Source organism: Lonchura striata, chromosome 4 (assembly GCF_050655825.1).
Source record: "Lonchura striata isolate lonStrDom1 chromosome 4, ASM5065582v1, whole genome shotgun sequence".
In the NCBI taxonomy this organism is placed as follows: domain Eukaryota; kingdom Metazoa; phylum Chordata; class Aves; order Passeriformes; family Estrildidae; genus Lonchura; species Lonchura striata.
This window is the reverse complement of record NC_140706.1, coordinates 3,108,369-3,131,189: the sequence shown is the minus strand read 5'-3', so window position 1 is coordinate 3,131,189 and position 22,821 is coordinate 3,108,369. Positions and strand designations below refer to the sequence as shown.

At 47.9% G+C, this 22,821-nt stretch overlaps 1 protein-coding gene across 5 annotated transcripts in view; it reads left to right on the top strand.

Moving 5' to 3' along the window:
• PTPRA (protein tyrosine phosphatase receptor type A) overlaps nucleotides 1-22,821 on the top strand; it is a 119,739-nt gene that overhangs the window by 6,038 nt on the left and 90,880 nt on the right. For 3 of the 5 annotated variants that reach the window (XM_077782689.2, XM_077782693.2, XM_077782692.2), the window contains exon 2: nucleotides 22,220-22,354. The exons of the other annotated variants lie outside the window; for them this stretch is intronic. The gene's annotated coding sequence lies outside the window, so the exon portion shown is untranslated. The remainder of the gene's footprint in view (nucleotides 1-22,219; nucleotides 22,355-22,821) is intronic. 5 annotated transcript variants of the gene reach the window in all.

Genomic DNA, 22,821 nt, shown 5'->3' with positions numbered 1-22,821 from the left:
GCAGAAAATGGGCTTTCAGTGGCTTGATACCTGACCACCAGACACCTTGGCTGATGGATGCTGCTTAGACAGAGAGTTTTAAGTCCTGGATTCATAACTTGGGGGTTTAAGACATTTCTTGACACTCCAAACTCCATCAGTCAAGGTGTGTTGTAGGCTCATTGTGGAAATGCTGCAGCAGCATACCTGTCTGAAAAACAGGCCTGTTGGAGCTTGTAGGTTTTGTGTATTAAGTAATAGGTGACAGGAAAGCTGGATCCAGGTTTGAGCAGTGAATCAATCAGCACTGGATTGCTCCGGGATTGAACCAGCCCCCCTGGGATGACTGTCCTCCCCATAGCACACCTGATGTTTCACAATCACCTCTGATTGTTCTGATGATCTAAACCCCAGGGGCTTAGCTGGCTTTGGGCTCCACCCCATCATGGTGCCCTTGCTCCAGGGCTGAGGAGAGCAGCAATTCCTGGTGTGACTGCTGAGGGCAGGGTGTCTGTGCTCATGTGCTCTTCCCCAGGGAGTTGGAGATCATCTGCCCAAAAGAGAACTTACAGAGGTTCTTCCCAAAACTGACACCCAACCATCCTCACTGATGACGGAACCACAGAATCACAGGATGGTTTGGTTGGAAGGGTCCTCAAAGATCATCTCATTCCACCACCTGCCATGGGCAGGGACACCTTCCACCATCCCAGGTGACTCCAAGCCCTGTCCAGCCTGGCCTTGGACACTTCCAGGGATCCAGGGGCAGCCACAGCTTCTCTGGGCACCCTGTGCCAGGGCCTGCCCACCCTCACAGGGAACAATCCCTTCCTAATGTCTAATCTAAACCTATTTTCTTTCAGTGTGAAGCCATTCCCCCTTCTCCTGTTGCTCCAGTCTTTCTTCATCTTTCCTATAGGCTCCCTTCAGGTACTGGAGGGCCCCAGTTAGGTCATCCCAAATCTTTCTCTTCTCCAGGCTGAACAGTCCCAGTTCTCTCTCTTTCCCCACAGCAGAACTGTTCAATCCATCTGATCATCTTGGTGGCCTCCTCTGGCCTCATTCCAACAGGCCGCAGTGGTGAACTTGCCAATTAAGCAGCAGATCCTCCTCGAATCCCTGGCATTGTCTGAGCTCCATCCCTTGCTTTCCACCTGGATTTTTAGAGGTAGTGTGGCAATTCAACCTCCAGGGATTTCAAACATTTCAGTCACAACTTCAGGGCTGATTTGTGTCAGTAAATGCTGTCATGGTCCATGTCAGAGAGGGTTCTGCAGCCAGGAAATCTGTTCCTGGCCCCAGTGTGATTGCAACCTGCTCAAGGTACTGCTTGCTTCCAGCCAGGCATCTCTTACCCCATCCCCAAAAATCTCAGCTATACCCACTGCAGACCAGCCCTGGGCCAGGGACAGGAGCAACAGGGCTGAAGGAAGAAATGACCAACCAAGGCAGGGAAATAGGTGGCAAAAAAAGCCAGGAAGGAAGTCAGGTGTGGCTGCTCAGCCAACCAGGAGGAAAAAGGGACAGATCTCCCAATCCTTATGCTGTAAGAGCTTTCTAGAAGGCTGAAACCCTCAAATAAGTAAATCTCACTGAGTAAGAGGAGAAATATGAAGAACAGGAATTGCTTTTTGTGTGTGGGGGTTTTGTTTTTTTTCTTTAAAAAGCATTTTAGTGGTTTATAAAGATTCCAGCAGCACTCTGGGAAAGCACAGCCTCCCGTTCCAGGCACCATGTTCAGCACAGGAATATCCTGGCTCTCGACCTGCAGGTCGAGAGGTACCATAAATTTTTCTGGTGATAGTGTATGGCAGGCCAGCATGCAAAACTTTTCCTGCTGCTTTACAATTTGAATCATGTTTTTATCACACCAGCAGATAATCATCTCACTCGTGTTCCAGAAGCGAAGCTCATGTGGATGTGTTTGAGAAGCCTGAAAATAAAATATATTCACATGTGTTTGCCAGTGTTGTTGAACACATGGTGTGTCTCAGAGCCTCTGGATTTCACTCTCTTGCAAACTGGCCACTCTTAAAATCTCAGAAGTACAACTTTAGTCCAAATGCTGCAGTTTCATACCCCTTCCACAGCAGACACTAATGCCATGCCCTAAATGATGAATTAGAGATGAATGGAGATGAGCTAGAAATTAATAATAAATTGGAAAGCATGGATAATCCTCGAGATTTTCTCTTGAGGACACTTTAAACCTATTTGGCTACAGGCAGATAGATGTTTTTAATCCCAGTTGCTGTGTAGAATTTGCATCCTCATTCTGGTGGCAGGGTGGAAATGCTGGGTGGCATCTTTGGATGACTTGGTGGCAGCAGCTTGTCTTTAGATACTGAGACTGGGATTAGAGAGGTTCAATTATTTTCTAATCTTATCTAGGAGTGTGCTTAACAACCCTTTCCATGAAGAATTTTTCCCTTCTATCCAATCTAAACCTCCCCTGGTGCAATTTAGGGCCATTTCCTTCTGTCCTGTCTCTTGTTCCCTGGGAGCAGAGCATGACCCCCACCTGGCTCCAACCTTCTGCCAGGGAGTTGTGTTCAGCCAAATCATTTATCATCTTTCTACACCTGTCTTGGCCTTCAGTGGTTGTGTGGGAGTTATTTTTTGACTCCAGCAGGTACCTGGAGGTGAAATCTGTGGCCCAGCTGTTTGGGCTTGAACTGGGGCTGTGCTTCACCTCTGGCTGTGCAGGTCTGGCCTCCCAGCATCCAAATCCAAACGAATAAAAACAGGGATAATAAAACAGGAAAAAGGCTAGCTGAGAGAGAAAAGCAGCTTTGGAAGGGCTAAGGTGAATCTCTGCTCTCCTGAGAGGTGAATAAAAGGTACAATCCTCTTTTCTCATCTCCTCCTCAGCCTCAAAGGATGACAAACCTGGTGGTTGCCTGAGCATTTTCCACCTTGGATCCATCAGTTTTAAGGATGGTTTGGAGGGTCTCCAAGTGTCTTCATCCCTCTTGGTGGCTGTTGTGAGGGTCCTTGTGGGATCTCATGTCCCTCAGCCAGGGCTGCAGCGGAACTTTCCATGATAAATGTGCAAAAACAGTGCTGCAGGTGCATGTTCCACAAAGGTGACACATCTTCTGATCCAACCAGGAGAGGCTGTGGAGGCACCTGAGTATCTGATACTGCTTCTTGTGTCCAGGTTTTATCCATGACATCATGAAGGATTTACTTCTCACTCTCCTTAAAATGTTTTAGAGCAATTTCTGTGTCTGTGCAGAGGTATTTGCCTTTTTTTTTCCCCAGGATGTTCTGTGGGGGTTGTTTGAGTTTATGTAACTTCCCATATGTTGCCCTCATCTTGTAGAAACTTGAAGATAAATTGTGAAATGCAGGGAACTGCTTTAAAAGGATGCATCCTCAGCTGGAGCTTGGCCTGTTTGCAGCCAGAAAAGGGGAACCTGGGAGCCCTCTGTCCCTGTTTCCTCTCTGGCACAGCTGAGTGAGCAGCATGGGATGGAGCACCTGATGCTGCCCCGTTTCCCAACGCTGGGGTGCTGCTGCAGGAGGAGGCTGTGGTGAGCTGGCAGCAGGCCCCAGAGCAGGCACATGCTGGGAGGGTGGTTGTTGGAAAGGATGGATAAATATAATTGCCTGGCAAAAGATTCACAATAGTACAGCCAGGATGAAAACAATCTACCCCTACTGGCTGGACAATACCTTTACCTACAGATAAGTCCAAAAGTCAAATGGACTGTTCCATCTCAACCCCCAAAATGTACAGTTCATCCCACACCTGTAACCCTCCCCTGAAGCATCAGGAGTCTGTGACCCCATTGGCCCAAGTCTTGTTCCAGCCCACCTTGAAGCCCCCTGATAAGGGGTCTCTGAGGGGCCAGACAGCCTCTTAGAACTTCCCCTCTCTTGGATCTTCCCCTCTTGGAACTCCCCTTTCTTGGAATCCCCGCTCTCTTGGAACTTCCACCCTCTCCTAGAGCATCCTCTCTCTACCCTGTCTCTCCCCTCCCTCATCCCTCAGGCCTTGCCACGTGCTTCGTCTGGCAGCTCCAAGCAAGACCTTTCACCATTCCTAATAAACCTGATATTCTAAGAGCAGCCTTCAGAGATCTCTCATCTCCATTCATCAAAGCCGTCGTGGAGCCCAGCGTTCCCTACAGGTGGTGGTTTCCCCATGGAGGGGCTGCATCCCTTTCAAGCTCTTTTCTTTTTCCAAAGCTGCTGCGTTCCCTGCAGTGCCCCTCTGCCCAGCAGAGAGGGTGTTTCAGGTGGAGCTTTATGTCAGTGTTTGTTGAACCACTTTGCTGGGCTGGATATTGCCAGGTGCTGCTTGGTTTGCATTCCCATGTGTGTCATAGAATCATGGAATTGTTTGGGTTGGAAAAGCTCTCTATGATCACTGAGTCCAACCATTCCCCCAGCACTGCCAAGGCCACCACTGACCCATGTCCTCAAGTGCCACATCCACATGGCTTTTAAATCCCTCCTGGGATGGGACTGTCCTGGACAACCTCTTCCAATGCCTGACTGCCCTTTCCATGAAGAAATTTTCTCAATATCCAATCCAAACCTCCCCTGGCCCAGCCTGAGGCTGTTCCCTCTCCTCCTGTTCTGTTCCCTGGAGCAGAGCCCGACCCCCTGGCTGTCCCCTCCTGTCAGGAGCTGTGCAGAGCCACAAGGTCCCTCCTGAGCCTCCTTTGCTCCAGGCTGAGCCCCTTCCCAGCTCCCTCAGCCTCTCCTGGTGCTCCAGACCCTTCCCCAGCTCTATTGCCCAAATCAAGGGTGTCTGAGGGTGCTCAGTCTCTTGCAGATCCACATTTATTGGTTCCTGTGGGACACAAGCTCAGCAGCTGGTAGAAGATTTATGGCTCTTGTTCCCTGCAGACTTGAACAAAGCCCTTCACTCATCACCCAGGCCATTTCTGCTTATCATTTTTGAAAATGGTTCAGTCCCAAGTGCAAGAGGAATTGCAGGCAAGATGCTGGCGGAGTTTGGAGCCTGCCTTCCACTGAGGAATTACACTGTGTGTAATTAGGGTCTCCAAAAAAAAAACCCTTTCCATTCCCTCTCCAAGGCCCCTGGAGCAAAGCCACTGAACAAACTCCTCTTTTGAACTTCAAGGCTGAGAACTGAACTTGTCCTCTGACAATTTCTCATGTTTGACTGGTGAACAGAGAACGAGGAACTCTGTACACAAGTGGATGGGAGAGGTGGAAAGTCCTGAGGGGAAAAAGTGCTTCAGGGATGAGCCACACCAGGTCTGATGATAACTGGCTGGAAACTTCAGCCACGGCTCCTGGACAGCCAGGCAGCCTCAGCAGTGCCAGGAAAACTGAGCTCCCCCACATCCAAACCCAGGAATTGACCCATTCACTGGGTTTTTTGGAAGTTACTGCAAGATCATGAGTGTCTTTAGGAAGCCAGGAACTTTGCAGTTGCTCAATACTTGCTCAGCTGCTTTGGCACGGGTTGTTTGGAATGGTTTTATTTTGTAGGATGGTTTCAGAGCTCCCAGTGTGGGGTCTTTGGAGATAAGTGTGTTTAGCTGCTGTGGAAAGAGGTCCTTGGGAGGTGGGGTCTGCCTTGGTGACTGTGGCTTCACTGGAGATGACATGACAGCAGCCTCTGGGCAGCACAGCAGGCTAGAACACCAGTCTTGGAGTTTAATCAGATTAAACTGTCTCTGCTGCACAAAACAAGTTCCTGCCTTTTGCTGCCCAGAATGCCAGAGTTTCATAGAATTACTGAATCATGCAATGGTTTGAGTTGGAAGGGACCCTAAAGATCATCTGGTTCCAACCCCTGCCATGGGCAGGGACACCTTCCACCATCCCAGGTTGCTCCAAGCTGTGTCCAACCTGGCCTTGGACACTTTCAGGGATCCAGGGGCAGCCACAGCTTCTCTTGTGTTTGAAGGGTGCAAACCTCACCAGCTACAATTTGGCTCAGTTTGGGAGACAAACTTTAAAATTGTGTTTTGAAGCTTTTAAGAATTCATCCTCTTAGGAAATTCCTGACGCTGTGTGTGTGCAGGGGGATTTCATTTTGGGCTGTTCAGTGCCCCACAGGCCAAGAAAAGTGGCATGGATTTAAAGGAATTTGAGTTCCTGAAACCCTGAAATTCCACCCAGCTGTACCAGAGAAGGTATCACTGCCCAGCTGAGATTGCTGCTTTATATTTGTTATTGAATTCTCCCTCCCCTGCTGCTTCATTCAGGCAGTGGAATTGCAGAAATGTCAGTAATTAACTAATGAAAGGTATGGTGGTAGAGCACACGGCTGTTTTCCTGGCTTTTCAATCCAGCATGGAAAGGTCACCTCTGCCACACCCATCATGGCTGTCACTGTCCCATCCCACATCCAACATTTTCTGTGCCACTTCAGCTGCTTCCAGCCCCTTGGATGGTCATGGCAGTGCATTCCATGCCCCCTCCAGAATGGGATTTCAGGCAGGCTCCCAGTGCTGCCATCAGATCCCAAACCCAGGGATAGGAACAGGATTCCCACTTCCACTTTTTTTCCTGTTACAGGAATTGTTGCTGACCTCTTCAAGCATTCCTTGTCTTCTCTGGCAGGACTGGGCTGTTGGCACAGGGCATTTCCAGGAGGATTGTTTTGCTGTGGAGGTGACAAATGGCAGCTCAGCTCCTTTGGGATGCTGTGACCACTTCCCAAGGGAGCACCTGGAATGCAGAGCTCAGGCCTCCGTGTCTCTCCCTGTCCTTATTGAAATCCTTATTTAAGGTCCTGCAGGCTCTGCCCTGGGGAGATTCAGAGTTTCACTGGATTCATGAATTTTGGTGGGATTTTTGGAGAACCAATCCTATGTCAAGGCTTGGGAGGTCTCTGACAGGTGGCACAAACCCACCTTTGGACTTGGGCTACCAAGTTCCCTCCGTGGGCCAGCTCTCAGGTGACAGTGGCTTTAGCCAAAGACAGGATGGTATTTTGTGTCATTCCTGTAAGAAGCTCTTGCAGTGACCCTCCTGTGGCTTTTCAGCCAGTTCTGAAGCATCTCTGGCTACCCAAATTTGCCTGTGTGCACTTGATGTGCAGTTCCAAATGACCCTGTCAAACTGTGGTGTTGGATGTTATGTTAGAATAATTTTTTCTCGTTGCTGATGGTTTTACTTCATATATATTTTACAAGCTGTGCCATGATTTTACTTTGAAACAGTCAAAACATTGACTAAAACACTCCAAAGCTTTCAAAGCATTTGAACTACATTCTCCCTCAGACATTCTCAGTCATCTCCATCCTGGATCTGACCCCAGATATGCTCTGAGCTATGCCCAGGTTGCAGAGCTACTTGGATATATCTCCAAAGAGAAACCAGAGGCCTGGGGAACATTGGGAATGATGGTTTGGTGGAGAAGAACTGAAAATAAATGTGGTGGTTAAATCTGTTCTTGCTACTAAGAGCCACTTGAATTTATTTTTGGGAGCAATTTTGGTCCATCCTATTCTGGAGCTAAATGCATTACTTACATTTTGGATTATCTCTTCCTTCCCTCTTGGCCTTCAGCTGCCAAACCCTCCCTTCTCTCCCCCGTGCCCTGGCACACAGAACTGCAGCATTCTGAGCTCCAGCACTGCAGATGTGCCAGATGGAGGCACTGAGCTCGTGCAGGTCTCAATTTTGGAAGCAACAAAAAGATGATGACTTGAGAAAAACCTTCTTGTCTGTACTGGATTTTGTCAGAGCCCAGTGATGTTGAACAGGCACCTTGGGAGCTTCATGCCAGAGAGCTCCCAAGTGTTTCTGCTGCTCATGGAATGGTTTGGGTTGGAAAGACCTTAAAGAGCATCCATTCCAACCAGCAGGGACACCTTCCACTAGTCCAGGTTGCTCCAAGCCCACATTCAACCTGGCCATAAAGCCACAAACACCCTCTGCTTTTGAAAACCTGTCCCCTAAATGGTCTTTGTGGACAAAATCACACTTACACCAAACACTTGCCCACTTAATTCTCACATCTGTTATTTTTCTTTCCTCTGGGTAGGGTTGTTTTTTAACAGCTCTGAGTGCAAAGATGTCTGTTTGTTAAGGGTTTCCTGGCTGCAGAGTTGAAAATTTAATATTCCTGTCTTCTGTGAGCTCTCTTCCATGAACCTTTCTTCATGGGCCACTCTCCTCCCATTTATCAAAGCCTGCCTTGCTCCCAGATTTGGTGCCTGATGAAGGGCTGGGGTTATTCCCATTGTGTCACACCAGGCTGCCTGCTGTCCCCAGGGAAAAGGGGATAGCTGTGAAATAAAAGGAGGAGTCAGTGCTTCCACAATTGTTGAGAAATGCTGGCTTTTGAGATGCTCTAAGCCTGAAGTCTCATGCTTGGAGAAAAGGTCTGATGTGCCTAGTGATGCTGACCACTTCCCACTCCAGTTCCCTATTGCTTGGCCCAAAAGGGATTTGTTCCCTTAAAATGGGGCTCGTTCAGCCCACTGTAGGGCTGTGTAGCAACACTTGAATTTTTTCCTAGAATAAAACATCCTGCAGGGACTTCCATCTTTAATAATAATCTGTGAAACCTTGTGATCTCTGATTTCAAGTGCTGTGAGCTGGACTCAGTGGTTTAGTCACAGAATCCCTGAATGGTTTGGGTTAGAAGGGACCTTTAAAGACCATCCCATTCCAACACCCTGCCACAAGCAGTGACAACTTCCACTAGACCAGATTGCTTCAAACCCCATTCAGCCTAGCCTTGGGCACTTCCAGGCATGGAACAGCCTGGACAACCTGTGCCAATACTTACCACCCTTACAGGGAATAATTTCTGCCCAATATCCAATCCAAACTCTTTCAATCTTGTCTTCCAACCTTCCTTTCACCCTAGTGTCAGCTGTGCCTCTTTCACCATTAACATCTGCACTTAAAATTCCCATTTCCTGCTTAATAATTGAGGGGGTCAAGCCCTGTCTTATCCAAGTTGGGTGTTCCCTGTGGCAGCACTGGCCCCTCCATTAGTCCCTGGCTGAGCAGGGAGTGATGCTGGCCTGATCCCGAAAAGAAACGAAGGTGCAAAGAGCTGACAAGTTGTTTCATGGCAGGGGTGAGCTGATGTAAGATGGAGCTGGTGTTGTTTTGGAGAGCTGATTTTTCTGTTCCCTCCTTTCTGCACGTGTTGGACCACGTCTGGTGGTGAGTAAGGCAGCTCAGCTTGCTTACCTTGGCGTGAACGCCGTGTTCTGGCGCGGCACCCTGGCCTGGCCAGCGTTTTGGCAGGTTGGCAAACGAGCTGTGTCCCACTGTGGCTGACACAGAGCCTGGCACGGGTGGTTCTAGGAGTGCTTGGGGTGGGAGGTGAGGAAAAGGGAGCTGTCACCTGGTGGCAGTGGGCTGTGAGATCATCCAGCACAGAATTTCCAGTTCCATTTGGTGCCCTGTGTGCCTGACTCCTGCCTCTGGTTAGGCTGAAAGGAAAATGTGGGAGCCAGATGTGGCCCACCAACACTATCTTGTTTAACACCCTATCTCCAGATGTTTCTAGCTTGTAGTGCTAATTTCCACTTGCAGTTATCCAAGAGACAAATCCAAGATGCTTGCTGCCTTTAGAAAGAGGAGTCCAACTGACCTTAATGTTACCTCTTGCACCTAGGTAGGACAAGCCTGCCCATCTCCAAACTGTCCCTTCTATCTCAAAATCATCTTACAGTGAATTTTTTTCTTCATCATCTGGGTTGTCAGAATCTGTGGTATTGATGATCCCGAGATTGTAGAAAGTCTCTGTCTGTCAGCCCCGCTGCCAAAGCAGAAGCCATAATTGGTCTGTGCTGGTTTCCAGGTTGTTTATTCTGTTTATCTCTCACATGTTCTGCTGCCCTGCCCAGCTCTGTCCTGCAGGGCAGCGTGTGGGGCTCTGCCCTCAGTGGGATGTGACAAACATTAAATACCAGAAACTCCCTGGGCTGCATTTACAATAACGTGCCAATATCTGTCACCTACCTTGGACAGTGTGTCCCCAGCCTGAACCAACAGAAAAATGCCAACACCACAGTGAGACATGGAGGGCATGAAGAAGGAGAAAAAGGACAAGGCACACCCAATTTCCTCCATCTTGTCCCCTTTGGACCCCTTATCCAGAATCCTAAAATTTTACTTTTGCACCTGTGCCACACTTAATTATTACTTATATCAAACACTCAGAGCTGGTAATTCATGCTGTAAGATTGCAAACTCTTTTCCATGGACAGAGATAACAGCCAGTGTCTCTGGGGGCTCTGTCCAGGGGGGTTCCTGACCCCTGCCAGGGTCCAAGGGCAGCCAGAGGGAAGCCCTGGATTCCCACAGTGGGTAAGAGGATTGAAAAGCAAGAGGAATCGGATTTTTGCCCAGGAAATTTTGTACTTTGCAAGGACATTTCATCACATCCTTTTTTTTGAAGGCTGTAAGAACAGCTCTCTCCAAGGGATGCTCTTCCCTTGGGACTGCACATGCTTTGCTTAAATTTCACCAGCACATGACCAGAGGGCACGGAAGGACTCGCAGGAACGTCCCTAACTCCCTTTGAAAGGCAAGCTGTTCTTTCAGCCTCTTGCAGAATCGCTCTGACAGGGGATGCTGCAATCAGGCTGCAGAGGTAATTGCATTTGTAATGTGAAAGACAGAACAGGGTCTACAATTCTCATCCTCCACAGGCTCTGCGAGGACTCAAGGGTAGTCCAAAAAAAAAAAAAACCAACCCCAAACCAACAGACCCAGCCATTGCTTTTGCCATTTGTGATTGGTCTGGGCAAAATATTAGGAAACAACGTACTCAAGGGGACAAGATGATCTCATACAGCTGACTTTAAAGCAGCATGCTCCCGTGGAAACTTGTTATCGTGCCTATTCCAGAGCACTGGCTGCTGCCCGGATCTCCCCTGCCCCCCTGACCCAGCTCAGCTTAGTCAGCAAGTTCCAGTTCAACTTCTGCCTTTTATTTTGTGCCTGTACCTGAGTTAGCTGCCTTCCTCAGTAACCAGCTCTTTGTCAGAGGAAAGGCTTCCAGGATGCTGCCAGCAACTCATTGTCCATTTCCTGAGGAGAACTGCTTGCTTTTAAGTAGTTTGCCTGAAATCTTGACTATTCCAGTGAAACTAAGGCTTCCTGTGTTGGTTGGCTTTCTTGGGATGAAGTTCCAGCCACCCACATGAGCTGTCTGCATTTATTTCTGAGTGTGGAGAACAAATCTCTGCTGTAGGGTTTCGCCATCGCCGTCTTGTTCCTCTAACATTGCAATATGTGACCGTCCTCGATGTGGCAACTGATTTACAAGCAGTAGCTCCCCACTGTTTATTGCTCTTGGATTTTGAAGTGTGTGGAGACAGGAGTTGTGCTGGAGCAAGCTACAGGGGTTGGATGTAGCAGTGTTGAAGGAAGTCACATTTGGAGCCCGGTGGCTTGAGCAAGGGATGCTTCTGCCATGGCACATCCTCCTGGTCCTTCCTCAAGTGCAGATCAGATCTTTGTGATATTCACAGCTCCTGAGTATGAAGGCAGTGGAAGCATCTTGGCATCCCAGGTGGAGATGAGCTTGTTTGCATTTAAGTTCCTCAAGGTTTTCCTCTAATAAATCCTTGCTGTTCTCCGTTTGGCTGGCTGGAATGCCAGGCTGGTTTCTTTCTTCTGTGTCATCAAAGGTGTGGTGTGGACTTTCCCAACAGAACGTTGCTTATTCAGTCCCATTTTCTAAAAAAGAATGGAACAGATTATCTTTTCAGGGCCTGACTCTTGCTGGTTTTTCAGGAGCAGGTGCCAGCATCTGGTGTGGCCATAAATGAAGTGATACAGGAGGAGCTTATACAGAACTGACTATAACTTCCTCTCTGCCACTGAAGGATTTACCCTCTCTGAAAGCTTTCCATTTTTGTTAAATCTACCCATAGCCATGAAACCTGAAAAAGCCATGAATTCCCACCTCCAGCAGGCTGGCTGGTGTTGGTGTTGTTTGGGTTTTTAACTGGGGAGAATGAGTCAGCCTGTCCTCGGACAGCACAAGACTATCAGCACCACTTACCACCAGTTTCCTGTTGCTCCCTTTTGTTTCTCTCTTTTTTCTTTTGTTGAAGCTTTTAGGGCCTGGGTGCACATTTGTGAGAGTGTCTGGATGTTTCAAACTACTGTGTGTGTCTTCTCTGCTTATTTTTTTCAAAAGGAGGACCAGAAAGGTGCAGACATCGAGACCTTGTCGGAATCTCAACTTCCAGAATCATAACTCTAGCTGCTGGCCTTAGGGAGCTATCAGGTCCTCAAATAAATCTTTATAAATCAGCATTTACACTGTAGAAATTCACACAGCTTGATTGCAGAGTTGCTCAAAGTGGAGCAGAACAATACACATTAACTATTTTGGGGTAAAGCTTTAATGGTAGGTTAGGTCACAGAGAATTAATGACCATGAAGTTATGGCAAACTCATACCAAACTCTAGTGTTTGGTCTCTGGGATATGGCCTTGATGTCCCAAACTACGCTTTGCATGCTGGGCACTCGTATTTTTTATTGTTCATCCCTTTTTCCTAAAGAAAGGAGCTCAGGGATGTGCAGGAATGCCAGAGCAGAGCTTGTGTGCTGGGGTGCTGAAGGCACATCTTTGTCTTGTAGGCATGTGTGAATATCTGCATGGAAACTGATGCTTTTGGGGATGGGAACCATCCTGACAGAAGCTGAAGCAGATGGGACACGCAGCCTGAACCAGCCCGTCTCGTTCATGCTTTATTAATTAGACATGTTATCAGAGTCATCTGTGTTTTCCTTCCTTTTCTCCTCTCCAAACCAGTTCTGCTGCTTCGCTGCCCGCAGAGCCTCTGATGAGGAGCCCAGTTTGGATCCCTGAGAGGTGCATGGCAGCACTTGTTCACTGTGGTGTGTTAGCACTGTAAAAACTTTGGGGAGAGGTCTCAGAGGAGTTCTGTGAGCTCTGGGGATCAGAATTTTGGGAGTTGATGGTGCTGTCCTGGTAGCACATCTTCCCCCTGTGTACTGTCAGCGTTTGTAAGAATTTCCACATGTGTTAATCACAGAACCACAGAGTGGTTTGGGTTGGAAGGGACCTTAAAAATCAACTTGTCCCAAACCCTGCTATGGGCAGGGACACCTTCCACTATCCCAGGTTGTTCCAAGCCCCATCCAGCTTGGCCTTGGGCACTTCCAGGGATCCAGGGGCAGCCACAGCTTCTCTGGGAAAGCTATGGCTGCTAATTTCTGTAGGATGCTTAAAAACTGACATGGATCAGGAGGGTGACTGGATAAACTGGTGGAAGGCAAGTATAAAGATCCCTGGGTAGAAACAGTCCGAGCTGAAGAGTGGGAAGTGTTCTGGGGAGAAAATGGTACAGACTGGTGTGGGTCCAACCTTGCTTCCTAGACCTGCTGCTGATCGCTGTTGGAGATACTGAATTAAGCAGATCTCAGATGGGATCTGTTGTGCCTGATGGGACAGTGTCAGCCTGTCCCTGTGCACACTCAGTTTTAAAATTTTACTGAAAGAGGGAGAAGGCTTTTCAAGTGCTGGGGTAGGAGCCAGGAGTAGGGATTTTTCTCAGCTTTCCCTTTGAACCTTTATCTCCCAGCAGGTTAACATCTGAATCCTCAATATTAGTGCCCTTTATCTGTATGTAAGGGTGAAGTGGGTCATAAAACCCTTTGAGTGAACCCCTTATAGTCTCAAGCTGGTCCCAGTGGAGGTTCAGGTTGGTCATTAGGAGGAAATTCCTCATAGAAAAAGGTGTTAAAACACTAAACTGGACTGCCTAGGGATGTGATGGAGTCCCTATCCTTGGAGGTGCTTAAGGAAAGACTGGAAGTGGCACTCAGTGCTCTGATCTGGTTGACAGGGTGGTGACAGGTCACAGATTGGACTCAGTTATCTTGGAGGTCCTTTAGGGCCTGGGTGATTGTGTGTGTGCCCATCTCTGAGGTGGGAGATGGTGAAACAGGAGTTGGATTCGGTCATCCCTGGGTGGGTCCCTTTGAGCTGTGGATATTCTGTGATTCTCTAAAACCCTATAAAGCCAACCTGAGTATCCTTTCTGACACCTGGGTCTGTTTTATGGCCACCATTTGGCGAGGTGAAGGGAAGACCTATGGATTTGCTTTGTCTGATGCCCTTCCAGGGAAAATTCCCAGTCACTGAAGGAGCAGCAGGATCATCCCTGCGCTCATGGCAGGGAAATGACTTTTAACAATGGGCTGGCTTGGATACTGCCCAGATCCCTTCTCTTACAGCAGCACTAAATGATGACCATATCCAGGCTCTTCCCTGGCACACACACACTCAGAATATGTTATCCTTGAAGTCCTTTTCCCAGGCGTGGCATGCCTTTGTGCAGGCACAGCGTGTACCCTGCTAATAGGATGCTGGTGTGTTCTACCAGCGAGTTAATTGGGTCCCTGGGTGCTGGGATATTTCCTGCTGCTGCATCCTCTTCCCGGAGCTACTCCTCCACCTGGGGAACTTCTCTGCTGATGCAGAGGTGATGCTGAGCTCTCTGCAGTGCCCGGAGCCAGCGGAGGTTAAATCCCAGATAAAGCTTTGGGATTGCTCACAGCCCCGGGGGGGAGGGATGCACACACTGAGAGGTTGCTGGAGGGATTTTAATTGTGTTGTGTTTATCGAGCTGGCTGTAAACACAGCAGGAGGTTGCTGCTTCTCCAGAGCCTGGGAGCCAAAGGTGTATCGATCCCAGGGAGCTGTGGGACCCAGGTACACGCTGGTGGAGATCTCAGCTGGGTTGTTTCCAGCTGAGGATGAAATTTCTCTGTGCCCTGTGCTTCCTCATCAGCTCATGTCAAGCTTTAACGATTTTATAACCCAACTTTGTCAGCTGATCCTCCCCAAAGCGAGAAGCCCTGTTGCTAGGAGTGGGATGGAGGGGGGAAAAAACCTCAGGAATACTCATCTTCAGCAGTCCGACACTGCAGATAACATTGAGTCACTGCTGAAAGCCTCAAAGCAAAACAGATGTTCAGTTTCTAGTGACTGAGTAAGTATTAAAGGTACCAGATGAGCAAAGTTTTAACTGAGGTATTTCATTTGTGGTTGGCAGCTGAGACAAAGCATGAGCAAACAAGGTGCAATGCAGAAATGGTCTCCCTCCTGTCCTACACATGCCAGTGTGTTTTCATAAAACTTCTTTTGTTCCATCTTTTCCCCATTTTTTAAATATGTCTTTCCGGCTTGACTCATTCTGTCTGTAGTTGTAACCTTTAGTTCTGGGTGGGAAGGCAATTATTTTGTGAGACATGAGACCAGTGGCAGGGTGAGTGGGCTCCTGTTGCTGCCTCTGTCATCTCCTTGTTTGACAAGTCACTTCTCCAGGAGTAGCTTGTGTCTCTGAAGTTGGGGATAATTACATGTGTTGTCAAAAATAAGGAAACTGGACTTAATGGTGCATCTGCTCAGCCTGGCTTTTGAATTCATGAATGAGTAGAAAACTTGGAATGTGGCTGTCATGCAGCTGTTAGCCTTCGAGCAAGAGACAATTTTTGATGACTATATTCTTTTAAAAAAATAAATTAGGATGAGGACTGTGATCCCAGGGTTCTGGGCTCGTTGGGCAGCCAACACTGGGAGCTGCTGCTGGTGGAGGTGTTGGGTTCCCATTGCTTTGATCCCTGGTGAGAAACCTGCAGCACTGTCTGGCTGTGTGGAGCAGAGGTGCTGAAACCCCTCCTTGCCACTCAAACCTGAGCAGGTGATAACATGAAAGGGGAGGAATTGTGTCCTGTCCCTCTGCTCAGCATCGTGGATTCCTCAGGTCTAATAAATAATTAATGTAAAACACATGAAAACCCTGAGAAAGAGGACTTCCCTCAGGATCAGAACTTCCCTCTTTGGTAAGTCCATAAATCAGCTCATTCTGTACTTTCTGGAGGAGTGACTCTCATTTTGGCTGCTCAGCACCACAGGAAGGACAGAATAGACTTTGGGTTGCATTCCCTGGGGTGTGGGATGTAGATTTGTACTGCTAAGCCCACGTGGGAGCTGAAGCCAAGGCTCCATCCCGCCAGTCCTGCAGGATTTCGGGTTTTTTTTGGCAAGTTCTAGATGGTTTCTATTAAGAAAAAGGCTTTTTGGATCTCTTCTGAGGGTGCCTCCCTTTGGAGGCTTTCTCAGGAGCCCATGTGCTGAGCACTTAATCTTCCACCCCACTTAAGGGAAGAGGGACAGACACCAAACCCTGTTGGCACCTTATTTCACTTAATTCTCGCACTTAATTGTTTTTCCTTCGGCTTTTAAGAGAGCCTCTGCCAAAATCAAGAAGCTAAAAATTAAAGTAATTATTGTGGTGATGGAAGCAATCAGAGGCCATCAGGCTCCTGGTCTGTGTGCTGTGGAGGAAGGAGCAGACTGGGATTGAGCTCATCTCTTGGGACACGCTGAGCTCCAAGAGTTAATTTTGTTCCCAACTTCTCTGTCCATGAGTAATCCATTTGTGCTGGGAGGAAATGGCAAGTTCTTGCAGTGAGGACAGGCTTCACTGCTGGAGAAAATGATGCCTATTTATCATATGATGCTCTCTGTGCCTTTTTTTATTTGTCCTTCGTCTGAACTAAGCTCTTTGGTGATGAGCTTCCCTGCCTGACAGCAGATTTTTTTTTTTGTAGAGGCCTACAAGTGTTTTTCTTTCCTGCATTTGCTGTTTCCCTGCAATTCCTCACAAATTTGTGCTGGGCCCACCCAGCTGGGAAGGAGCTGGGCAGGAAAGGACCTGGGTGTCCTGCTGGACATCAAATTCACCCTGAGGTGAATTCCTCACAAATTTGTGCTGGGCCCACCCAGCTGGGAAGGAGCTGGACAGGAAAGGACCTGGGTGTCCTGCTGGACATCAAATTCACCCTGAGGGAGCAAAGTGCCCAAAAAGGACAGTGGTGGCCTGGGCTGTGTGAGACAAAACACTTCCAGCAGGTCCAGGGAGGGAATCCTGCCCCTCTGCTCAGCACTGCTGAGGCCACACCTGCAGCACTGGGTCCAGCTCTGCCTCCCCAGCACAAGAGGGACAAGGACAGACTGGGGAGAGCCCAGGGCGGGGGCTGGAGCATCTCTGCTCCCAGCAAGGGCTGGGAGAGCTGGGATGCTCAGCCTGGAGAGGAGAAGGCTCTGGGGGCCTCATCCCTGTCCATCAACACCTGCAGGGAGGGTGCAGAGAGCACAGAGCCACGCTCTTGGCAGTGCTGGCCAGGGACAGGACAAGGGGCTGTGGGCACACACTGACCACAGGAGGGTCCCTCTGAACATCAGGGAGCACCTTTTGGCTCTGGAGGTCACCAGGTGCTGATACAAATTGCCCAGGGATGTTGTGGATTCTCCATCTTTGGGAATATTCAGCATTTATCTGTCTACAGTCATGGGCAGCTGGCTCTGTGTGACCCTGCTGAGCAGGGAGTTGGACCAGAAAATCTCCAGAAGCTTCTTCTCACCTCCACCACTGATTCTGAGCCACAGCTCAAGGTCCTCAGGAGATGCAGGGCTGGGCTGAGCCCTCTGCAGGGGTGTGACTCGTGCACACATGCAGCTACATTTGGCACCGAACAGCACTGTGTGATCACATCTCCTTTGCTGTAAGAATGTAAAATGGCTTAATAATTCTTATCCTGCTGTTTTGGATTAATTTCTATCTTTATGCTATGTGTTTTCTTTGCTTGCTTCCTCCTTTCACCTTCCCAGCTGTCTCCTCAGAGCAAACTTCCGTGACTCTTATTGTTCTGCTTGTTTTCATTCTCCTTCTTGGATAAATGTTTGGTGGGGTTTTTTTTAAGTGTGGTTTCCTAAATCTCTACAAAATGTCCTTTCCCTGGTGCATTTTAAAGTATTAGTTGCAAAAGAAAGGGCAAGGAATCTTAATTCAGGTGCATGTCTTCCTTTATCTTCTTTTCTTTTAAAAAGTGACTAAAGCCACTGATAAATAATGCTAATTTTTGCTGCCATCTGTGAATGCAGGACCAAGCTGTTTCAGAGCAGCATTTTTAATGCTCTGTCTGTTTGGGGGGGGTGGGGGTGGGAAGGAAAAAAGCTCTTTGCTTTAGCAGCAGTAACCTATCTCCCACAAGTTGTAGTCTGTGTTCCCATCTACCACTAAAACCCAAAGCAAACAAAGATTTGTGCAGAGACAGGAAACCTTTTGGGTGTAATTGCTGGGAGGTCTTTGCTTTCACAATTTTTGGGTTCACCCAGAAAGGCAGCCGAGCAGGGCTGCAGTTCACTGGGGTGCATTTATGATGAGCTCTCACTGGGCTTTAATTGGACATTTTTGGCAGCTCTGGGAGTTTCAAACACCCTCTGCAAGAGTCTCCTGGCCACGCTGAGTGAAAATGTCCCAGGGAGGGAGGGAGGGAAGGGCTGGTGCGTGGTGGAGGCACAGCTGAGCTACGCCCTGCTGACAGCCCTGCCTCCAGGCTCCTTTATTTTGGCCTGGAGCCTTAGTTTACATAATCCTGCCCTGATCCCTCATCTTCTGCATGGATCAGCCTTAGAAGACCCTCCAGTTTGACCAGATCAAACTGGGAAGCAGGTCTCTCCCATCATCTGAGCCAAGAAGTGCTGGTGTTGGTGGAATCAGGTGGCTTTGGCTGTATCAGAAGACCTCACCAGTGCCAGGACTTGATTTTGGGGCTCTTTTGGAGGCTGGAGGAAAGAAATCAAACCTTGAACATGGTTTGGAGAGCTATGGAACAGGTCTGGGTCCTGGAGCCTGTGTATTGAATAAGTGCAACCCTGTATGGGGGAGATCTCACCTGCAGAGTCCAGGTGGCTTTTTATCATGTGTTTATCTCTGGGTTTCTGTGAGCTTCCCAAACCAGAAACGGACTGTGATTTAGGACCAGTTTCTCAGACCAGAAACGGACTGTGATTTAGGACCAGTTTCTCAAACCAGAACTGGACTGTGATTTAGGATCAGTTTCCCAAACCAGAACTGGACTGTGATTTAGGACCAATTTCCCAGACCAGAACTGGAATGTGATTTAGGACCAATTTCCCAAACCAGAACTGGAATGTGATTTAGGACCAGTTTCCCAAACCAGAATTGGAATGTGACTTAGGATCAGTTTCCCAGACCAGAGCTCCAGAACTGGACTGTGATTTAGGATCAAGTCTTTAGGGAAGCTTGTCACGATGGCAATGTGTAATAGCATAATAAAACCCTAACTGCTTCACTTTAATGTGTCAAATGACTCATTTACAGTGTCATCTGGGAGAGATGAGGCTCTGTGAGATAAGACTTGCATGGGGAGGGAATATTGAGTAATGGACCCACAGCTATAATTGGAGGAGGAATAGATTTTCCATTTCAGATCTGAGGAAGTGGTTTATCTGCCCAGTCTGTAAGTGGATGATTCTTCTCTCAACTTCCTTCCACATATTCCCCACTTCCTCTGTGTAATATTGTTGTTATTTATAACTGCTGCATTGAATCTTAGAGGCACATGCTGCCTGCATTTCTGTATTGTATAGAAGTTGAGGTCCAACAAAAGTTGGTGGATAGTCTTGACTTTCTGGGAGCAAAGAATTGATATGGAAGCAGGGAAAGCATTTATGTCCCTATAACTAAACCCCTTTTCTCTATATTTATCATGTCTGAATATTGATCAGCCCTGTCCATCTCTTCCCATCCCATAGGAAGCCAGGGAAGTGGCAGACAGACATACAAAGGATTATTATATTTGATCAGGCTTGGAAGTGGGCTAGAGATAAAGCCCTTGGTGTTTACTGGACCATTAAACATTTATTATCGTCTCTCCAACGTGCTACTGGTGGTGTAAATAACAGCTGTGACAAAAGAATGGGGTCAGCAGTTGCCTTTTGCACCGATGTTTGTAATGCAGAAGCAGGTCCTATGATTTTTAAGAGCTTGGCTGGAGGGAGCATCTGCCCAGATGCCATGGAGAAACGGGGCAGATGAGCCAGCAGGTCAGAGCTCCTCTTTATCACAAGGAAATGCTGAAATGGTAGGAAGTGGGAGAATTTAAACAACAATGAAAAAAAGATTAGGGCCAGAGTTAGGAGTTAATTTATCCCTGCCCTTCCTAACAAAAATAGTTAATGCACTCAGATCAGAACAGCTTTTGGATCTGGATTTAATTAGGTGGAAGGAGGGTTTGGGCCTCTCTCCCCCAGCTCAGCCACGCTCCATGAGGCATTTCCATCATCAGACTTTTATTTCCCTTTCCCCCCCTTCCCAGGTTTTTGCAGGAAGAGGAGAAGTGTCGCCGCAGGGCTGGAACTCGGCTCGTGGGGCCTGAGCTGCAGCACCTGCTCCGATGATGGGGCTTTGGGAAGGGGGAATATGAAAGGATTACTCTATTGCTGGGAGGCCACAGCCTGGTGATTCCTACTGTAGGCAATCCCTCTGAAGTCAATGAGATTGGAAAGCGTGTAAATCAGTATGGAATTCGGCGTTTTCCTGGAAAAGTGGGGGGGGATATTTGTTTTACTTGCATATAAATTACTTCTAATAAGGCTCCATAGGCATGACTGATCCTTCTCATCACACTGTTGCTCCTTCCAGTCCCAGAGTCGCTCTCGCTGCCCTCTCATTTTTAAATAATTTTGCAAAAAAAAGCCTCCTGTGTGGGAATTCTCTGTGGTTGGGAAGCGTTGCTGGGAATGACTCAGGCAGGAGCGAGTCCCTGTGCTTGGGACCTGCGGTGTGAACAGAGAAAGGAGACAGGCTTGTTTTCACACTCTCTCATTTTGTGTCTCTGACATGCTTCTGTTCCACCATTCAAATGTCATCAGGCTGAGGGATAATTAGAGGGAGCCTGTTTTGCTGCAGAGCCGGATTGGGAATCCACATTGCCCTGAGCAGGCTGGGTTATTTCTCAGGGAATGCAGAGCGGTGGAGTGGGTGTCCAGGGAGCACTGCTGCACCACCAGGGAGCAGATGCTCTGCTGCTCCTTCCCTGTGCCTGCAGAAAGCATCTCCTTTCTCCAATTTAAAATAAATCCATAGAAACACAGAATGGTTGGGTTGGAAGGGACCTTTGAGATGGTTTCATTCCAAGACGAGTGGCAGGGACACCTTCAACTAAGCCAGATTGTTCCAGTCCCCATCCAGCCTGGCCTTGGACACTTCCAGGGATGTTGGATGTGAGGATATTGGTTTTTTCATGGTGCTCTCTAGCCTGGCAGTCTCCATCACCTTCACCAAAATGCCTAAGGAATACCTGGAAACTGGAGCTCATAGGTATTGGTTCTCCTGCTGCTTTTGCCGTGGGTGGGTGGTTTGGGTGCTCATTCTGTGTGAGGCTTTAATGCCCTAATAAAGCATTAGAACAAAGAGCATCAGCTTTTCTATTGCTCCGTTGGATTTTGTCAGATGTTCCCACGGTACAGGTGCTTTCAGCTGTTTCAGACTCACCTTAAAAAATGCACCTTGCCTGTTTGTGCTTTGCACAGCATGTGGAAGATGTAACCAACTTGAAAATGAGATCTAAAACTGGAGGAGTCCTACAGAGTAACCAAGGAGCCAAATATGAATAACTGAGGAGAGAACCAGGTCCCGTGAAGCTGGTTGCCAAGGGAATAATTCAGTAGTCTTTCCCCCAGCCTGATGGAATATTGTTTTCCTCTCCTCCTTGCCGGCGTACCCACAGCTCCAGAGGAGCCACTCTCACTCCTGTAGATGCTTTAACTGATACATTCCTAATTCCACCTTGGGGCTGTTTTCATGAGCAGAGGAGCCTTTGAAGGCACCTTCCCCTGTTCCAGGCCTCCAGAAGGGTTTGTGCTGTCCAGAGGTTTGTCCTCTCTTTCCACTGGTGCTGGCCTGGCTCCTGCCCACAAACTTTCACTTTCCTCTCCAAAAATAAGGGCGTTTTAAGGCTGCAGTCTAGATCTTGATGTAAAATCTTGCAGAAAAGGAGATCTTTCCAGCTTCAGGCCAAGTGGTGTGTGTTCTTTGCTGTCTTCTCTGCAAAACAGAACAATTCAAGACTCGTTTTTGTTGTTAATTAATTGCTGCTCTATTAACAGGCCGTGTAAACTTGGGTTATTCCCTGAAATATGAGCTGTAGTCTTCAGGCTTCTCCTTGACCATCTCCCTGTCTTCTGCAAGCTGGTTTTCCTCCATCTCAGCTTGGAATACTTGGATAAACTTATTTTATATGGGGACTACAATAATGGCTGGGGTAAACTTATTTTATATGGGGACTACAATAATGGCTGGGACAATCTCAATTTAATGGGACAATCCCAGTCATCCACAACAGAACACAAGCATTTGGGGCAGAAAAAGGCTGTTTGACCTTGGCACAAGCCACTCACTGGGCGTTGCTCTCTTCTAGGGTGCATTGAGAATAATCATCAGCCTTAACAAGGATTGATTGTGTGCTCCTCATCCTCCTGGTTTGGTATTAACCAGAAAAAGTTTTGGCCGTCGCGTCAGGGAGGTGAAGAGGTGAATGAACGTCCCTTTCAAGGTACAGTAGAGGCATGGATGAGATATTTGGGTTGTGGAGCTGGTGCTGGTGTAGCCTTTGGAGGTTCCAGGGTGTCCAGCTTCCTCATGGATCCACAGCCCTCCGTCCTACATGGAGAAGTGTGCACTCCATCATTCCCTTGTTCAGTCCTAGTGAACACTCTTCTTAGTGTTGGCTTTGCTTTGGTGTAACCTTGGATAGATCCAGTGTTTTCTCTCCATTTGCTTTAAAGAGTCTTTCATTGTTGAAACTTTTGGGTTGTGTCATGAGTAGAGTTTGGACATCAATATTTGTGCTATTTTGAAGAGAATTTTTAATAAGTTTCTTTTTCTTGTCTAGACAAACCGTTATTAGACTAAAGTATACTGAATTAGTATTAGACTGAAATAGAGTCTTACTTTAGTGCAGATGGGCACAGAATTCTTGCATGAGTGATTTATAAAGGAGGAGAAAGAAAAAACCTAGAG